The following is a 15,161-nucleotide window of genomic DNA, read 5'->3' as shown; positions in this document are numbered from 1 at the left end:
CTATATGTTTCAGGGTTATGATCAAAAAAGCTCATGTGCACTTCAAATAATAAATCCAGTAACTGTTGAATAATATTAATGAATATACATTGGGCATGAGTTGCAATTCTGGCCATGTTAAGTAGACAGAAACAAAGGAAATCAGAATTTCAAGAACACTTCTGTAAAGTACTGCTTCTAAACATAAATCAGCTGTTTCCTGGCACCACAATTTGACACTGTACAAAAATAGGATATACATATATCATTTGTTAAAATAATATTAAATGTAAATACAAAAGGATATTTTTTTTCAGCGATTTTTTTTTCATTATCTGAAAACAATAATCAGAAAAAAAAATTGATTTGATTTGATTCACATTTAATGACCTTCCATTTAACTTTCTAAAAAGTAATCACAAAAGTGATCACAAAAATTTGGGAGTATATAGACCATGTTAAAATACTGCTGTGTGAACTATCTGTTAGGTAATATGATAAATGTCGGTGCAACAGTCTTGTATGTTGTTCCTCAGACTCTCATAGTTGAATGACTTTGGCTGCTTGTAATGTGTGATGCTACCTAATGCCAGTAAATACATTCTTACAATAAAGTCAACAAAGTCCTAGCAAATGATGTTCTGATTAGTCTCACTCATACCTAGGTTCTCAAATAAGAGGCAAATTAGCTTTTAATAAAATTATATCAGAATATGCCAGTTATTCATCTTTCTCTTCGAGGCCTTTATTGTGTTTGGATACTTAACCTATACAGTTTTATCAGAATAATGTCTGTTCTTCAACAACCCATGCTAAAAATGGCTTCTATTATCCTCATTTGCTATTCCCTGATAATGCAGCCTGACTTGATTATTGAAGCTGGCTGCTTGCTTTCCCTTGTATAAGACAAAGTTTTACAAAATGGTTATATATGATCATGCACAGGCTGACCAGTTCTTTGAAATGAATATTTCCCCTAATGTACAGGAAAAATTGACTTGTCTTTAATTGTCATTAGAAAACAAGTAGAAAGATGTTCCAGTGTTCCATGGAATGGAACACCTCTCCTATGAGGACAGGTTAAGAGAGCTGGGGCTGTTCAGCCCGGAGAAGAGAAGGCTGCGAGGTGACCTGAAAGCAGCATTTCAATATACAACACCTCTCCTATGAGGACAGACTCTTTAGCAGGGGCTGTGGTGATAGAACAAGGGGAAATGATGTCAAGCTTAAAGAGGGGAGATTTAGGTTAGATGTAAGGAAAAAGTCTTCTACAGTGAGGGTGGTGAAGCACTGGGACAGGTTGCCCAGATATGTGGATGCTCTGTCCCTGGAGATGTTCAAGGTGAGGCTGGATCAGGCCCCAGGCAACTGCATCTAGCTATGCATCTCCTTGTTCATTGCAGGGGAGTTGGACTAGATGGTATCCAGAGGTCTTTTCCAATTGCAAGGATTCTATGATTCTATACATGTTGGTCCCTGTCTCCCAACCCCTTTCAATCATCACCTGTTTCCCTGCTGCTTGTTTCCTAGCTCCTCCTGCTCTCACAACCCTCTCACTTATATTTTTTTAGTCCTCTTTTTAGCTGATATGATTTCTTGTTATTTAGAATCACTGAATTCTAAATAGGGACCAGGCATCCACCACATATCTGGGCAACCTGTCCCAGTGCTTCACCACCCTCACTGCAAAAGACTTTTTCCTTGTATCTAACCTAAATCTCCCCTCTTTAAGCTTTTCCCTTCCTCATGAAATTAGATCCTGGATGCTTTGCTGTATTTTATCTTTGAAAATTCCTCCCTCACTATAACCTGGCATTTTTGGTCTCATCCTGCCTCTGACCTCTGCACACAGTTTCTGTTTTCCCATCTTGCTCTTGATTACTTAGCAACAACATTTAAGCTGGCTCACATCCTAGCTTCCTTTTACAAGCATCTGAGAAAAAGTTGGAGAGCTAATGGGAGATAACTAGACATTTTCAGCATAACAGTCGCAAATAATATGGTTTGGGGACTTCTGGGTAGGTCTTGTATAGTTGTTGGCTCATGTGCAATACTTGAATTCTCTTCACTGTTAAGTACTGTCTGAGTTTGAATATATTGGTGTGAAAAGCATTAATAGAGCTATTTTTCAGTCTGCTCTAACACATTACCTGTCTGTTCTTAGTCTGGTTTTCTCAATAAAAGGGAACTATACGACACTGGATCTGATGAACATTACAATTAACTAACTAACTAATCTGTCCTGTTTAACAATGTAGGTATAGCTCATAGAATGCACTAAATGAACTTAAACCTCATTTCCTAGGAAAACTCTTACTGTGTCAAAGATAACAGCTCATCAAAGTATTAGTACAAAAATTCTGGAGTAGTTGGACAAATGATGAAAGAAACTTCATTGCAAACGTAAGATTAAATTAATAAATGCAAGATTGCAAGAATTGCCCTGGAAAAACTTTGTTATTAATTTCTGGCAGTAGGATTTCATCCATCTTTAAGTGTTACATGTTTGCACAGCATGATAACTTCAAACATCTTTGGTGCTATGAACAGTGATGACAATGTGTCTAAGAGGGCTTGAAGGACTGTCTGGGTCACATCTCTTCTAAAGCTAACAAACAGAAACTCTGTGTTTCTGTTGATCAGTTATGGATTGAATGATTTGTTTGTTCCAATGGATTTTTTAATTATCATTATTTTACTGTTTTTTGAGGACCATGACTCACTCCTGCCTGTGGCTGAATGATGTCTGTAAAGAAAGAGGCTTTGGAGCATTCCTGGCAGTGAAATTGTAAGTAAGCTGTATTTTCTCTGCATGATCCTTCCATTGCTAGACTCTCTGACAGTGAAACTTCTTTCTCTCTTAGTTCTAGTGCTCAATTTTATCCTATAGGAAAACAGAAAATGTAGAATTATTAAAAATAAATAAATTTATCTCTTGGAAGAACTGCAGAGTGGTGTGTTTACTATTGTCCTTGTAAGAATCAATGCCTTAAAATTTGTCAACAAGCAGATGGTTGAGATGAATACGTTGGTTGCAGCAGGAAAGCTAGCCATGGATAAATTACTATGTGAAATATGTGTATAGCAAAAGTGGCAGATCCATATTACTTTATCTACTTACCATTGAAAGTGGAGTAGCCACATCCAGTCTACCTAATGTGAATGCAAATACCATAGCAGGGCTCTGTGAATTAAAGAGATCTATTAAAAGATCTATTTTGTCCATAGTCTTTAACAATTTAACCATTCAGATAGTCAAAATAAAACTTCCAGGAAAGGTCCTTTGTAGAAGAAGGAACCAGACAACAATTCCTCGTATAACTTTAGTTTTGCTTTTACCAAACGAAAAAAATCCTTATCTGAAATGAAGACAGAAGTCCAATGAAAATTTTGAGTGCTGTTAAGCATCAACACAGGATATCCTTTTTGGATTGTTTTTGGTTACACATTGGAGCTTTTCACTAACTTCGATACTAACTTTCTGCTGCTGTTTTGCCATTCCTTAACATATCTCGGAGGCACCAGCACAGTTTTGGTTAGCATATGACAGTTTAATACATAAAGATGTATAGATATGCCTAATGTTCATTGTCTAAAACTCAGACGTATGGTCCCAATCAGTTCCTTATGTATTTTGGGTAGCAAAGGTAAAGATCCAGCGTAAAGGTGACAGCATGCATATGGCTCAGCCCAACGTAGTATAAAAACAACTACAAACAAAATTGTATTGCTCTCCTTAGTTAACTCATTCTTCAGAAATTAAGAATGCTTCTACAATGGAAACAGTGGGTGGGTTTTCAGAGAAGTTGATGTAAACATGCTAACAAGAAGAATGGCCAACAAGCAGGTGGTTCTTCTGATTTCTCATTTTAGAGCTACTGTATCAGGTGTTGAAAAAGCCTTCCATCTTTCTGATGCAAAAATGGGAAGAAAAAACAACCCTTTATGAAACCACAGAAAAGAGTAATGGTTGCTTATTCTGTCATCTATCAGTAGGAAGCATTCAAAAAATGCAATTCCTTTCATGGCACTGATTAATATTTCAAATAAATGTGTCCCAGTCAAAGGAGATGTGGCTATTCACAGTGGCTATAATTTACTGCAGATTATTCAGGAGAAAGGCCTGGGAAATGAACACCACTTTTCATAAGGGCTAGGATGTCGGCATGAAATTCATTTGTATTTACATTCTAGCATTTTCATAACATCAGATCAATCTGATGTTTCAGAGTAAGTGTTCTTCTAATTCCAGTGGATTGCAGCCTTTTGTTTTCCCTGGAGGCCTCCCTGCCACTCACAACAATACAAGTGTATGTAGAGAATAACACACACGGAGCTAGGGAAATAAAAAAGCACATTGCATCCAATTGCTAGAGAACATCTAAGATTATCTGTCATGCAATAGCTATGAATATGTAAATGAAAAAAATCAGTTAATTACTTTATTCCTTCTTTATTTATGTTTACTTGAGAAAAAGGAAAACAAAGAGATTGAGAAAAGAGGGAAAATGTTCAGAACTATCATTCAGATTTCTCCTTTACTGATTCTTTTTTCAAGTCTAAAAGCCAGCTGAGATTCTAAATCTCTCCTCTGTCCTCTTTCTGCAAAACACTATTTTATAGTCGTAACCCTCCCCTTTCTGAGATCCCACATACACTCATAAGGTCAGCTGGCTGGAGAGAAGACACAGTTCCTTCATTTTATTGACTCCATAAATAGTCAAATAAGACTAATTGTGCTCAAGTCTCAGGGAACATCTAGTTCACACCAGTTTGGCTCAGTGGATTACCACTGTAAATCACATCCTCTACTATTCTTCATCACATTTCTATGGTTAATTTTGAAACTTGAGAATCTATCTACACTAGAAATTAATATCTGAATAGGAAGAATGCATCTAACATTCTAAATGAGTCATGCCTCAATTTCATTAGGATATTATACCAATATTATACAGATTATAAAACCAACAAACAAACAAAAAATCCTACTGTATGCTATATTTATTCCGATTTTTGGGTTTCACTTCCTTCTGCTCATCAGATTTTCAGATATAAACTCAGAGTTTGAAAGACTCTGGTTTTGCATATCCAATTTGAAAAATTCATTTTCTATTTTGTGGACAAGCTGATTTATTTGCTGCTTTTGTTAACTTCAGTTGAAGTACAGTTGACCAATTGAAAGCACCACTTTTTAAAATTATTATTAAATTAATTAAGGAATTTAAATTAAATGAATCTAAATTAAATTCATCTGAGGTATCTCAAAAATCATTTCCAAATGATCACCATATTCCTCAATATTTACTTTACTTCTCTTGACATAGAAAATCCACAAAACAAAATTAAAAATAGCAAAGGAAAAAAAGTCCAAACTAGTAACAAAATTTATGTCCTTCTGCATATAGAAACTACAAGTGCTAATAGTCTCTGAGGGGAAAGAGAATCTAAGTTTCCATTAGATCTATCTCTTGGCTATGTTCATAGACTAATTTGGGCTGGAAAGATCCTTCGGAGATCTCTAATGCAAACCACTGCTCATAATAGGGTCAATTCAGATATGGCTGCTTAGGGCATTTTCTAGTCAAGCTATGAATATCCCCATTGATGATGATTCTACAGACTCTCTGAACAATCTGTACCAGGGTTTGACCATGCTGGAAAGCCATTTGTAGTTGGAATTTCATGTGTTTTTTTGCCTTATGCTGAGCATGGCTAAGGAGATTCTAGCTTTGTCTTCTGTATACTAACCCTGGCCTTGAATGTCTCCAGGGATGGAGCATCCACAACTTCCTTGGGCAACCTGTTCCAGTGTGTCACCACTCCCTGTGTGAAAAATTTCCTCCTAAGATCTAACCTAAACCTCCCCAGTCTCAGTTTAAGACCATTCCCCCTTGTCCTATCATAATCCACCCTCGTAAACAGCCATTCCCCCTCCTGTTTATATGCTCCCTTCAAGTACTGGAAGGCCACAGTGAGGTCTCCCCAGAGCCTTTTCTTCTCCAAACTAAACAAGCACAGTTCCCTCAACCTTTCCTCATAGGAGAGGTGCTCCAGCCCTCTGATCATCTTAGTGCCCTCCTCTGGACCCGCTCCAAGAGCTCCACGTCCTTCCTGTACTGGGGGCCCCAGGCCTGGACGCAGTACTGCAGATGGGGCACAAGAGTCACAAGAGCTGAGTAGAGGTGGACAACCACCTTCCCCCTCCCTGCTGGCCACTCCTTTTTTAATGCAGCCCAGAACACCGTTGGCTTTTCGGGCTGCAAGCGCACACTGCTGGCTCATGTCCAGCTTCTCATCTACTAGGACCCCAAAGTCCTTATCCACGGGGCTGCTCTCCAGGAGATCTTCTCCCAGTCTGTATAAATACCTGGGATTGCCCCGATCCAAGTGCAGCACCCTGCACTTCGCCTTATTGAACCTCATTAGGTTTTCATGGGCCCATTTCTCCAGCCTGTCCAGGTCCCTCTGGATGGCTTTCCTTCCTTCCAATGTATCAACTGCATTGCTCAGCTTGGTGTCATCTGCAAACTTGCTGAGGTTGCACTCAATGCCATCATCTGTGTCATTGATGAAGATGTTTAAGAGCACAGGTCCCAAGACTGACTCCTGAGGGACACCGCTTGTGACCGGCCTTCACCCTGACACAGAATAAATCAATAAAGAAACCAGACAGAATATTCCAAAGATCTACAAATCAGTATTTTATTGGACAAAGCAGAAAAATGTGTTTCAACAAGGCAGAGAGTATATTAGTAACAGGCCTTATCTTCCATCAGAGAACAACTAGTTGGAGTGTCTCTGAAGTAAAGAGAGATATCTTCGTGGCAGCCAAAACCCAAAACATTTTCAGCTTTACAGGGGGAAAAATGAGAGCATCTTTAACTCCAGACTGGAGCTAACCAGCAATCTGTGAAGTTGCATCATCTACCTCCTGCGCAATACACAACTTACCATAAGAACAGCTGTAATGGGTCATATCAAAGGTCCATCTAGTAAAAAATCTTTTCTCTGTTAGTGACCAGTAGCAAAACGTTAATAAAGAGGAATGGATGAAAATGAAAAGCAGAGATCTGAACAGTCATGAACCTTGAAATCCAAAAATTATTCAAAGGCCTTCTGTCCCTAAAACAAGTCTAGTCAATCCCTTTCTGGGACTTCAAATCCCCCCTCCTGTTGGAAGGCTCTACATTCAGAGTGCGTCAGTGTGAGCAAGTGGAAAGAGACGAAAAAGAGAAAAAAAAAAAAGACATGGATTCCACAGCTTGAACTCCATGTTTTGTAACAAACACCGCTTTTAAAACATCCTGAAATTGGCTCAGTAGAGTTGAATCTTGTTTCAATAACCTGTTAAAGGCATGTATACATTTGCATACTCTCTCATTCTCTGTCTTTTCACTTTCTGACCAGCTGAATAAATGTTGATAACATTGTAAATACTCCTGCTTTTAAAATAGCTCCATACCTCAAGGATGTGCATTTGTAGGATTACTGGACTTCTTCATGACATAATACAAATTTTTCAGCCAAAGGATGAACGTTATGTGAAGGCCAAATTTTAACTGGAAACACCCTTGTTTTCTAGCAGCAGAATGCCACACATCGTGTGTGGGAAGACTCTTGTCCAAGCCAGCCTTGCAGGGATTACTGAAATCAGAATGCTGTTCATAAAGAACTGCACCTGAAAATACTTGGATCACTTGTACAGTTGTGGATTAGTTTGGTTAAAAATACACATAAGCATTTATCCTCTGGATAACTGGGGCTGATAGGAAGCTGGAGGTACAGCAACTTCCAAACTGGAGTTGATGTTTACATTATAACCACCACTGCTGAGTTTCACTTTCAAAATTCACACCTATAAAGTGAATCAACATGTGCTCAATTTGCTCACCCCTACCAAAAATGAATCTCAATATTAAAACCAAGTACAAATTGTCCTCTCAGAATAAATCAACTAAGCACAAATTTAGCACTTATGCAAGCAAAAATAAAACTTAAGCCCAAGTGTGCAGAGGTGAAAAGATAATTCTTCACACTTCACCCATCAAATTGGACACTTCTGTTCCTTTTATTCTTACAATAAGAAAAGATTTCTCTTGACAACACCCAGAAGAATTACATGCACATAAATTAAATCACTGTTTGGCCAGTTATCTTCCTTTGCAGTTTGAAAGACAACATGGGCCTTATAATCTTGCCTCGAATGGGAAAGAAAAAGAATTCTTCTATTTCAGACTCAGTTATGATCACAATGTCTTGCACCTGCAGCAATAAAAGAACCCAAAATCATTTTTGCCTGAGAAAACAGCTCCTACTGCAGCAAAAGAGAAAAGATCTGTTCACATGACCAAGGAGGAGGCAGGCAAGAGCAGGGACAGAATTGACTCTTCCTATCCCAAAACGTTGGACAGAGGATCAAAGAGACCTTTTAACAGTGCCATTTTCCACAGGAAGAGATAACACTGCTTCCTTCTGAGCAGAAATAAGCTTCTAGTGGGACCTAATGGTCCCATACACATACATTGGTGCATGTCTGTGTGCACGTCTGTATTTGTTCATGGTCCAGAGGATGCCTTAGCAATGAATTTCAACTCTTCACTCATCAAAAGACACCTCCCAACAGCTTCCTCTCTCACTATTTCCATTCTCCTACAGCTTTCAGGCCTAGCAGATGGGCAACCAGGCTTCGGAAAGCATTTCAACAAAATGTTTACTATTGCAAAAAACCTAGCAGGAAGCGGTGCATTTTTATGCCGTGCCCATGAACTCAAATCAATGAAAGTTTCAGTTCCTCTATAAACATTTCAGCCAGCTCTGAGCAATACACAGCTGACACTTCCTTTACTCCAGGAAGCAATGACCAGCAACAAAGGTTCTATTCCAAACTGCGCGGTTAGCGGAACAACAACAGAGTGCTGTGCCATCCAGCTGGTTTCTAAAGGTTCTGAGCACACCTGCCAGGGCAGTCTGAACTGATGCTGATGGTGTTGCACAAGAAGAAATCTCACGAGTCACCAGGGGCTCTGATGCCACCAGGCAAAAGAAAAGGACTTCTGCTCTAGAGGTCCGATGGCTCTGTTCGAGCTTCGAAAAGTTTACATTTTCTCATATTTTGTAGTTTTCAGTGGAAGTTTCAGCCCTGTCCTTAACCACTCCATAAAAACAGTGGGAGATCGACTCAGCTTTACATACATGAAGCGAACAGGACTTGCTTTCCAACCTGGCAGTGTATCCTTTGCTTGCTGAAGCCAAGCACGCTGCCAGCAAACCCCAGGTGTGCACCACATGAGCAGGTGAAGAAAATAAAATACATTTATGTGCATTGCGATGACAGTTCTGAGTCCATATAAAGCATAATACATGACAAGAAGTGTGACTATAGATAGCAACATTCCTCGTATGCACAAACAGGCAGAAATCCAAAGGCACTATGCCTTCATCTTCCTGGAAAATTCTTTGGACTGTTGTTCTTTTGCATGGATTTTTATTATTATTTTTTTTAAAGTTGATTTGTTTGCTCTGTTAAACTTTTCTTTCTATGCTTTTTTTTTCTTTTTTACTTTTTTTCCCCCAGAATAAGCAACAAGTAACAGCTTCACAGGACAGCAGGATTTCATACTACTTTTACACAACTGCATCAATTTAAATGAGATCAGAACGAAGCACAGACAGGTTCTTTCAAAACCACTAATTAAACCACCCTTGGAAAACAGAGTTTTAATTGGTACTGTCCCTGTGATAAAATCCTCAATGCTTACAAAGCTGCAACAAGCTACAAGAAGAAAGATCAAATGCACAGCCTTCTTTGAGAGCATGTCTGACAGTCCACCAGCCAGTAGGAAGTGTTCCAAGCTAACAGCCCATTGATAAAAACCTTACTTAAGCCAAAGCCAAATAAACTTCATTATACATAAGAAACTTTCCTGTCCTGTGCTCCCATAATAGGAGAAAAACTTTTTTCTTTAAAAAACAATTCTAATTCTATTCGTGTTCTATGTTGACAAAAGCTCTCAGGATAATGGGAATTTGTACCATATGGGCACTGCACTGTGCCCGTATTTATCTGCTAATGCACATTCTTGCAAATTAAAAAGAGTGATTTAAAAAAAAGTATGGTGGGTAAGGTAGTAAACCTTACCCTTCCAGATTCTCTTTGATGCTGACATGACACTATGAACAGAGAGAAATAAAGAGATAAATATGCTTTACATGTGGCATGAGAAGATGTGGTCTCATATATTAAACTTGAAGATTCAGTGATATAGTAAACCACTTCAGTTTGGTACATGCTGAAACTTTCAGTTATGTAAGAAAATCTCATCCAGCTCATTCTGATTCTAAAATAAGTTCTTGGTGCTAAAGATAATGCTTGTTGTTAGATACAGCAGTTTTTCTTCTTTCATCTAAAGGATACTGTGTGAGCATATTGGATTTTAATCATACACCTGCTTGATTCAGTGCCTCTTGGCACGGGTGTGTATGCACGTGTGTGAAAGAAAGCAAGAGAGAGAAAGAACATGTGCATGTGTATGCTTTTCTCCTATGAAACCAGGACATAAACTTTAACTGCAAGATAGGAATTGTACTAGGTTTAAGTTGAACAGTGGGGAGCAACCTGGCCTCCTCAGACTTCATTATAATCTTCACTTTTTTTTAAAAAAAAAAAAAGGAAGATCTTTGAAATTGCCATCTACAAAGCAAATAAAGTATATCTAGAAGTGTATCTGGTTTAGAAACATGAAACAGTTCTAAGTTCAGATTGGGAGGTAGAGAGCTGGTGGCTTGCAAACAAAGGAGTTACCAGCTACATACTGTTTCCTGAACACACATTGGCTGCTCTGCTCAGTGGATTGTAACCAGCTTCAGCATTTTTTAAATATTTCCCATTAGCCTTTATTTGATATTTTATGCTTCCCCTCATAAAATCTTTAAACAGATTAATTGTGCCTGTGATGTTTGTTTGTAAGTACAGCTGCTCTTCCTTCCAGTTTGTTTTACAATTGCGATGTCTCAAAGATATCCTCATAAAACTGACGGGTGGATCTGCAAACAACCAGAGCTTTATCAGAGAGGAAATCCAGATTAAAGTTATTGGAGAAAACATTTGAGTAACGCTCCATGTTACCAAAAAAAAAAAAGAAAAAAAACCCTCACAAAAGAAAAATTTAGATTAACCAAAATTTCAGCTACATATTTATTATATAGTCATAAGTACTGTTAATCCTGCAGTTTATTTTGTTCACAATATGCATATATGCTGTTCTGATAAAGTAAGATGTCTCAGAACAAATAATAAATCCACTCTCTCAAGAGTCTATGTGTAATACAAATTGGTTTAGGGGCTGTCATGCTGTACCTCCAACAAGTGCTATATTTCAAGATTCTTTTGGTTATTAGTTGGAAAGGATGGGTGAGGTTTCAGACCAAAGCAATTGCTAACTATAAAACCAGATCAAATAAAGGCTTCAGTTTGAAAGAGCACCTTTAAAGTCCATTTGCGAGATACACTGTTCAGCTGTTAAATGTCTTGTAAGTTTTCCAAGAACCTTGGTGAGCTTTCTTCATAAAATCTATATTATTTTCATTGAAGATTAATGATAGGCTTATTAAAAAATCAAAAACTTGGAGAGGCTTTCTGTGATTATGAGCAAGGGTCATCACACTACATTACTTCGGAATGTTTTTATAAGCTCTGTCAGTAGAACCACACTTAAAAAAAATCGATAGACCAACTTTTTCATGTCTGTTTTTCATTTTCAAAGGATATAATCTATTTTTTCTCTTTCATTTACAAATATGTGCACAAAAGCAAAATATCCTTCAGTGGTACAGCTACACAGTACCACTGGGTCTAACTTCATTACCTTCTGTAACTGAGCAACCACAGTCAAATCAACATGGCTACACAGGTGAAAGATGGGGAGGATTTTGCCTGTGGACTAGCAGAGGGCTGTACATTGCAAATGAACACTTAGTACCTGAAAAAAACCCTGGTCTTGGATTTGGAACAAGATGATCTTTAAGGTTTCTTCTAACCCAAGCCATTCTGCGATTATATAATTTGGTGGCAAAGATCTGGGCTACTGCCTTGCATTGGTCTGGCACAATACAGGATAAAGGATGCAGAGTCCCATGAGGCTTCCAGGGTGGATTTGTGTCTCAGAATGGAAAATTTTCAGAAAAGCAAAGAAAAAATCCCTTGGGACTACTATACAGGTAGTAAAAAAGGCAATGGTAAGAAACCAGCATGAATCAGTCAGAACACAGAGCTTTAGTGCTGGCTGCTGTAGTTTGCTTTCTTTCTCCACAGATTAAAAAGTACTGTTGACTACTGTCATGTGGTAGAGCCAATCAATAAGACAAACAGAGACGTCCAGGACAGGGGTCTTGTGAGTAACCTGACCTCTCTTTGTTCATTACCTCCATGATGCAGGAGAGGATTACTCTGCCTTTTACTGGGCAGTCATCTAAAACTGCTGTCTCTCTGCTTGAAGAGATTCATGATTCAGAAAGTGTTATGGGTAGAAGCGTAAGCCAAGTTTTCCATAATGACCTATGTCCAGTTTGAAATATTCTAAAAGAAGCTGAAAGCAAAGAAAGTCAGCCTTCTCCAAGTCATCAAAAATCAGCACTCAAAATGTAATTAGCAGTCTAAAAGCCTCGGTCACAGTGGTCTGGATTCATGCCACACTGAGGCAGCACATTCATGAATATGATTGTTCTTGCCTTCATCCATCAGTCAGCACAGAGGCAGTTATCTCCAGAAAGTAATTCAGCTCTTGCAGAGCAATCCATGTGCTGAAGAAGGCTGAATTACTGCTGGTGGTGCCTTTTTCTCCATTATTAGAAACGGAATACACTGTATCCATAAGCATAACTCAGGCACCTCAGTTAGGTTACCTCAATTAAGGCTTCTGTTAAAATATCTTTATTTAAACACAAGTCACTTAAGATATCACCTGTAATGGTATGCATATTTTTAAATGTCTTCTTAAAGTGCACAGTCATCAGTCTTTTGTAGAGGATCTTTTGTAGAGGACACAACATCCATGTGAGAGAAAGAATTTAATTTAAAACAGCTTTTACCCAGAAGAACATTAGGACCAAAATGACAGAAGCACATTGGATCATTGTGGAAAGTTCTTATAAGCAGTTCTGCCAGGATACAGAGGATACTCCTTTGTATTGCTAAGTGGTTAAGTTTGAAATCAAGGAATGACAATCAGAGGCCTGCAGCACCTCCCCTACAAACACAGGCTGAGAGAGCTGGGATTGTTCAGCCTGGAGAAGAGAAGGCTGTGAGGAGATCTCATTTCATCCTTCCAGTATTTAAAAGGGGATTATAAAAAGGAGGGGAATCAACTTTTTACAAATTGTTGCTTTTTATGAAGCATGACTCAAACAATTGACAAAACTTCTTGAAACTCTAAGTAAATTAGAAATAAAGAGGCAGATATTTCCACTTCAGTGGTATTTAAGGAAGATAAGACCTCTTAGCTAAGGTCCCACAGCTTTCCTTGCATTACAAAGTAAGCAGCACCTGGGGACGTGCCTGGCACCAGGACTTGACTGTCTGTACTGTCACATCATCAGGTGGTTGCTGGCAGGTTCTTGATCTAAGCTAATAAAACCCACAACTGTTCTCAACATTCCTTGGGCAATAGCGTGGATCAGGGTCAACAGCTTGTGAGTAGTTTTGTGATGATGTCCTGTTTTGGACAGCAGGGAGTTGAAGAAGGTGGATGTGAACTAGCTCAAGCCATCTGGTCTCAGTGACAAGAAATGGGTGCCTTGTTTCGTTTCCCAGAGGCATAGCCACAAAGGGTGATAGGCACTGGACGGGAATGACTCCAACCCTCTCCGTACATCTGAAAGATGCAACTGTTTTCCTTTTTCAGCCTAAATATACATCAAAACTTCAACATCCTGTTGCTTCCCCAGCTTGAAACAAGAAAATAAACCCAAGAAAAACTCTCACATTATCGCTGGTCTTCTCATTATCTCTTAACACTTATGCTACATAGTTCTCCATTTGGAGAACCTATAACAGTATCCCTGTTCCCTAATTCTTCAAGACTGAAATTGAGTGATATTCAATTTGCAGAAGTTTTTCCTATCTCCACCACTGCTGAGTTAGGAGCAAACTCCTAACAGGTTCTTGGATGAAAAATGGAGGCAATTCTACAATTCTGTGCAAGAGTTGCTCAGGTCCCAGACCTCTGCAGTCACCTTCATGATCTTCCCTTTTACAGAGTAATTTCTGCAAAAGTGACAATAGCCTCTGGTCATCATGCCGTTTGGTGGTGGACTATGAAATCTAGAAGGCAGCAACCTATTATTAACCCTAGTCATATTGTCCAGCAATCATTCTGAGTTACTACCAACCTAAGCCAGATTTGAACTGCTGACCAAGAAGTGAAAGGCTTTGTATCCTATTACCGACATCCTAAATCATCCAGCCTCCCCTACAACTATATTTTTTGGATTATTATGTAGGAACAATAATAGAATACCCCATAAACAGGTTCTTTAGATATTCAAACATGTCAGGTTGTACTTTCTACATTTTCAGATAATCGTGGGGTAAATATTTGTTAAATGAAGTATTTTACATCTGTCTTGGACCAAAGTGATCTTTCTGTCAGTAATACCACTGAACACTTGTAAAAGTATGCCGGCCATTACAGAGTTATGCACTCTTGGCAAATACAGTCTTTGAACTCATGTTACTGTGCTGCCAATAAAAAATATGTTCTTTTTTATCAACTGGATGTCTTTCAATTATACAATCACTGTCTGACAGAAAAGCAGTTGAAATAGATTCTAAAATATCCTTTTTTTAAATTTCACACCAGCTGGCAAAAGGTTGACATTTGTTTGCCGAACTCTCAAAAAGACATTTGGTGTAGTTCAGCAGTACAGAGAAAACACTGTATAAAGATCAAAAGGAAAAAAAGCATGTACACTTTCCTGTGAAAGACAACACATGGTACTTGCAGAAGGAAATGCTTCATTTCTTTCCCATACATCAGAGCTAGTCCTTCACCTCATCATTACGTTCATCTGCAGTCAAAATGAATGGTGCTGGAGCTGGAGGCCTGGGCCAACCAATGTTTTCATAACCCATTTTAATCCTACTAGAACACATAAAGCAAACATTGAAAAAGCAACTGTGCTTA

The 15,161-nt window shown here is 38.5% G+C and overlaps 1 long non-coding RNA gene across 1 annotated transcript in view; it reads right to left on the bottom strand.

Moving 5' to 3' along the window:
• Window positions 1-15,161, bottom strand: part of LOC116216383 (uncharacterized) — a 59,096-nt gene that overhangs the window by 33,762 nt on the left and 10,173 nt on the right. The window contains exon 2 of the long non-coding RNA XR_004159067.2: window positions 3,101-3,163. This is a non-coding gene — a long non-coding RNA (uncharacterized LOC116216383). The remainder of the gene's footprint in view (window positions 1-3,100; window positions 3,164-15,161) is intronic.

This window comes from Meleagris gallopavo, chromosome 2, assembly GCF_905368555.1.
Source record: "Meleagris gallopavo chromosome 2, MGAL_WU_HG_1.1, whole genome shotgun sequence".
Lineage (NCBI taxonomy): Eukaryota > Metazoa > Chordata > Aves > Galliformes > Phasianidae > Meleagris > Meleagris gallopavo.
The sequence above is the reverse complement of the archived record's forward strand: the minus strand, read 5'-3'. Positions and strand labels throughout refer to the sequence as shown.